General features: G+C 40.8%; 1 pseudogene across 1 annotated transcript; it reads right to left on the bottom strand.

The window, feature by feature from the left end:
• Positions 1 to 471: 471 nt before the first annotated feature.
• On the bottom strand, positions 472 to 2,911 carry LOC147461053 (putative UPF0481 protein At3g02645; annotated as a pseudogene). The gene is made up of 3 exons (XR_015187567.1): positions 2,659 to 2,911; positions 1,497 to 2,301; positions 472 to 1,393 (listed from the first exon to the last, which is right to left on the bottom strand). The product of XR_015187567.1 is annotated as a putative UPF0481 protein At3g02645 (transcript).
• Between the last annotated feature and the right edge of the window lie 1,633 nt (positions 2,912 to 4,544).

The raw sequence follows: 4,544 nt of genomic DNA, 5'->3' as shown, positions 1-4,544 counted from the left end.
CAAGGAGTTGGATCTAGACAAAACACAAGCGCACGTGGATGTGAAGTCTAGATATGGAGACTGGGGCTCAGAGAAGTCTGTGGAAAGTAAGGCAGAGTCCTTGAAAATATTGCCATCTTTCATGGGATATTTTGATGCAAAATCTGATGTTAAGAAATTTCCCACACAGTTCAAGTCCATGTCGCCAATCTTAGATACAATGAATTTGCCGGCGGTAATGTCCATGCCAATGAAAGTGATACTACCAGTGTCTGATGTTCTTAGAGTCAAACCTGAGCTGTGGATAGACATGAAAAAGGCCTTAGAACACATGGGCATGAGAGTTCCTCTCATGGATTGCGGCCATGGTGGAGAGTTGGCAAGACCCGCCAAAGGCGGGTCCAACTCGTATAAAGAAAAATGCCAAAACAAGGTTGGGCCTCCTTTAGGCAGCATAAGAAAGTGAAAGCATAGAAGGCGGTTAGAAAGATATAAAAGCAATGTGATCAGCTTTATTAATACAAGTGGAAATTGAGAGAAAGGAACAAGAATCTATAGGACAAAGTACAAAGCAATAGGATATAACAAAGCATAAGGGGTGGAGAATGAGGATGAAATTACTTCCCCCCAAAAAAAGAAAAAGGTAGGATTAAAGTTACTGCAATAAAGTGAGGATAATTTGCAACCCCGGCAAACTAAACAAGGTGCATGGGTGCAACCCTTCACTTATATGCATGGTTCTAATTAGGGCTGGCATTATTGGCATTCCTGCAAACAAAGCAGGAGTACTTGGAGGAAACAAATTAGCAGGAGTTGCAGAAGCTATGGCCATAAGGAGACGATGAATGCTCTGGCTTTGTTGAGCTTGCGATCAGTGAAGTCACGCACGCCCTCTTCTACCTTGGCGTCTGCTTTTGTGCGAGTATGCGGCAATAATTCGAGGCTACTCACAATTTTCTGCCATAGCTCTGCCTGCACCTTCTTCGCGTTGATATTCTGCCCGTTTAGCTCCACGAGTACCCCGCTCCTCAGCAGCACCTCCACGTCCTTCTCTCCCTTCATCAGAGCGCCCATCATCCCCACATATGATGTTACTGGCTTGTAATTGCTGCTCCCTGCTATATTCTGCTCATATGCCACTAAATTCAGCAGGAATCTCTGCCTGCATTCGTTCATTTCATGAATCTTTGGCAGCTTTAGAGTCCCTGCAGCTTCCACGAAATGAATTCTTGTGAAATCGGCCTCCTTCAGACCCTCGAACTTGAGCCTGTGCTTCTCTAGACTGCAGGCTCCCGGCATGGAGTAGGGCCCCTCCTTCTTCTTGTAACCACGGTCTTCCTCTGCATTAATATCATTCTGCAGCTTGTCGAAATGGCTGCATTCATAGTATTCATCACTCGAGCTGAAGGAGCCCCTGCGCCGTTCATCACTTAATTAGCTTGCTATTAATTTGAATATGCATGCATTGATCAGACAGCGCAGCAGCTAATTAAACAGAAAGACAATATATAGTTTACCGTGTTAGTGTATCGTAAAGAAATCCAAGAAGTGGGCGGTCACCAATCAAGTCCTTCTTTAATACGTCTGCACTCTCCTCCTGCACCTGCTTGTGTGGAAATGGTGAGAACATTTTCAACAAGCTAACAACAATGAGTTGCAGAGGTTCGATATGGCACAGCCGTGGCTGCAGCTCGGCGATGTTTCCCTGTGCTGTATTTATGCTTTGGATGGCATAGCTGATCGCAAGAACAGGGATCTGGTTCTCGACAAGAATGACATCAGAAGCGATGGATCTATGTTGAAAGGCGTCAACCTTCCAAACGAGCCCCGCGACTATGCAAACCGCATCCACAGCAAAAAGAAGCGCAAGTGTCCCGCCCTCCCACTGCGAAAAGTCTTCATTGTATAAGCTTTTAAATAGAGGGAGACGCTTTTTCATTGCCTGCACAAGCTGCTGAAAGACCTCGGGTGAGTCTCCGAACAGCTTGCAGACTGCTGACAGCTTCAATCTGTCCTGTTCTGAGACATCGGGTTTGGCATTGAAAGGACCCAGGGAAAACATTTTGTGAGTGTATGCATCCACATTCTTGTCGCGAAGGTGGAGTTGATCTACTCTCTTGAAGAGTTCGCTTCTAGGCCATTCATTTTTCACACCGCTCAAATAGAAATGTGACCATGATGACCATGACGGCGGCGAGCAATATATTTCTGGGTGCTGCATGAGCTTGTGCGCTTCAGATGTCCACTGAGATTGCTCTAATTGGATAATTTGTTGACACCCCTCCTCACCCTCTCCATAGATGTCTTCTCCATTATGATTGCCTGTTGTTGCTATTGAAACTAATCAATCTACTTAATTAAGCACATATTAAGACAAAGAAAGACTTAATGAACTTAGTGAAATCTCACTGAGACAACTAGAGCACAAAAGCTAATTGATTTCACTGAGATCGAATGAGTACAAAACTAAGTGTGTGTATATCTGCAATGAGGAGAAATTACAGTAGGTGGGATGATATAGATGAGGCAGGGGGTATGATTAGAGCTCACTAACTAACCAACATTGATTGTGGAGTGAAATAGGTGAAATTATCTGACTTCGAACTAGGTGTACTAGTAAAGGGTAATTTGGCTAAGGGGTGATTCACACTTATTAACTAACAATTGCTGCCAACGAACCTGTGCATCTCGGGTCGTCATGTGAAGCATCTCGAGTGTCGCCGTTCAATTCCGTTTCCATTGTCGTCGATTGAAACACAAAGACATTCTTTTCCATTGTTTATTCACACACTTAGAGTCTCAAAGGGAGACCACAGAGAGAAAAAGTAAAGGATTAGACAAGATTTTCAGAAGGCTACAGCTTCATAGTTCATATAAATTAGGTGAGCATCGAGTAACTTCAAAGAGTGAAGGAAAGCATCAATATATTTGGTTGAGGCTACAGCTACATATAAAGGTTGGGTTTGAGTAACTTCAAACAACGAAAGGAAGCTAGATGAGCATCTTGGGTTTGAGTAACTTTAATGGTTGCCACCTAGATGAGAGAAGCTTTATCCTCCTTTATTCCTTGGGTAAGCTCTTAATGGAAGCATCATAATGTCCTCTTACACACGCTTACCAGCTGTTTTGGGTGTTCATAGAGGAAAGTAGGTTGCTTGCCCATCTCAACAATAACAAAGTAGATCACCCAAGAAGCGTAGCCTTTGAGATGTAACTGGTTCGAGGCTCACAAGTTCCGTTCTCTTGGGTGTATTCTCCTCCTCTAGGGTGGGGGGGGGGGGGGGGGGGGGGGGGTGGTTCCCATGGTTGCCCCTCGAGGGTGTGATGTGCAGCAATGTACAGTTGTAAATACATGATATGTGTATAATTTCCCCTACTTCCTTCCCCGCACCCTCATGCTAATTTTTTTTTAAAAAAAACAAAGTAGATAATAAATAATGCCTATTACACATTTCCACTTAGTTTCGAATAACTAAGATAAAAGTCTCATATGTGAAAGTACTTTCATATCCCCTTTTCTAACTTAGGAAAAAAGGTTTCTCACTTCACTCGGTGAAGATTTCTCATCTAAGAAAAACCAAATTCCCAAACTTTTCCCACATCCCATTAGTTTCCACATAGGAAAAACACCTTAACTTTTTCCACATCCCAAATTTTGCATATAGGAAAAGTATCTCAAAAGATATATATTTTCCACATAGAAAAATATTGGAATTTTCCCACATGCTAGGGAAATATTGGATACTTTCCCATATATGGAAATTTCAAAAACTATCATAAATGTGGGACTATAATTTTACCATATGGAAAAATATCTTAGATTTTTTCCACATAGTAAAACGTTCAAATTTACCCACATGCAAAAGCCATCAATTAAGCACGACTTTCCGATATAGCAATTTACAGTGATTACCATAGAACAACATAATTTTTTTTTTTAGCAATACCCTCGTCAACAAGGGTTATAAATTAACATTAACCATAAAAATTTACATAAGATTCCACCCCTACATATCGTGTAGGGGACAAGCTACAATAGTACCCAAACAAACATGCCTTTATAGGGGGCATACCCTTACATCACTACAAAAATCAAACTTTTACATAAAGTCTAACCATCAAACAAAGCCAACACACTATAGGTGCCCCCATAGCTCTTGTACATGCCACCCACAGTCCCTATGCCTAAGGTATGCCATCAAAGAAGAAAACAATTTAATCTACTTGCTTTAGTTGAAAACTCCTTAATGATGCCCGTTACTTAATATTCCATCAAGTGATGTTTTATTAAATCCAAAAATATCAATGTTGTAGGTATTGTATTTCAGTTTAAATACCTTTATAGATGCTTGGAACTTGATTAATCCATTTTTCGATGCATCAATCTTTTTTTTTCTAATTTTGATTTTTATGCTTGATTTTGTTAATTTTCAGCATTTATTGCATTTTCTACTAAATTCCTATATTCTATTAAAAGTGCCTTTAAATAATTAATTACTAGAATCACTGAATAATTTCCAAAAGATTCGCTTTTGTCTAAAAAATTATGGATTTAAAAACAAAAA

This window comes from Adiantum capillus-veneris, chromosome 3 (assembly GCF_014529385.1).
Source record: "Adiantum capillus-veneris isolate H3 chromosome 3, ASM1452938v2, whole genome shotgun sequence".
Classification (NCBI taxonomy): domain Eukaryota; kingdom Viridiplantae; phylum Streptophyta; class Polypodiopsida; order Polypodiales; family Pteridaceae; genus Adiantum; species Adiantum capillus-veneris.
Note: the sequence above shows the minus strand (reverse complement) of the source record. Positions and strands in the feature narration are given on the sequence as shown.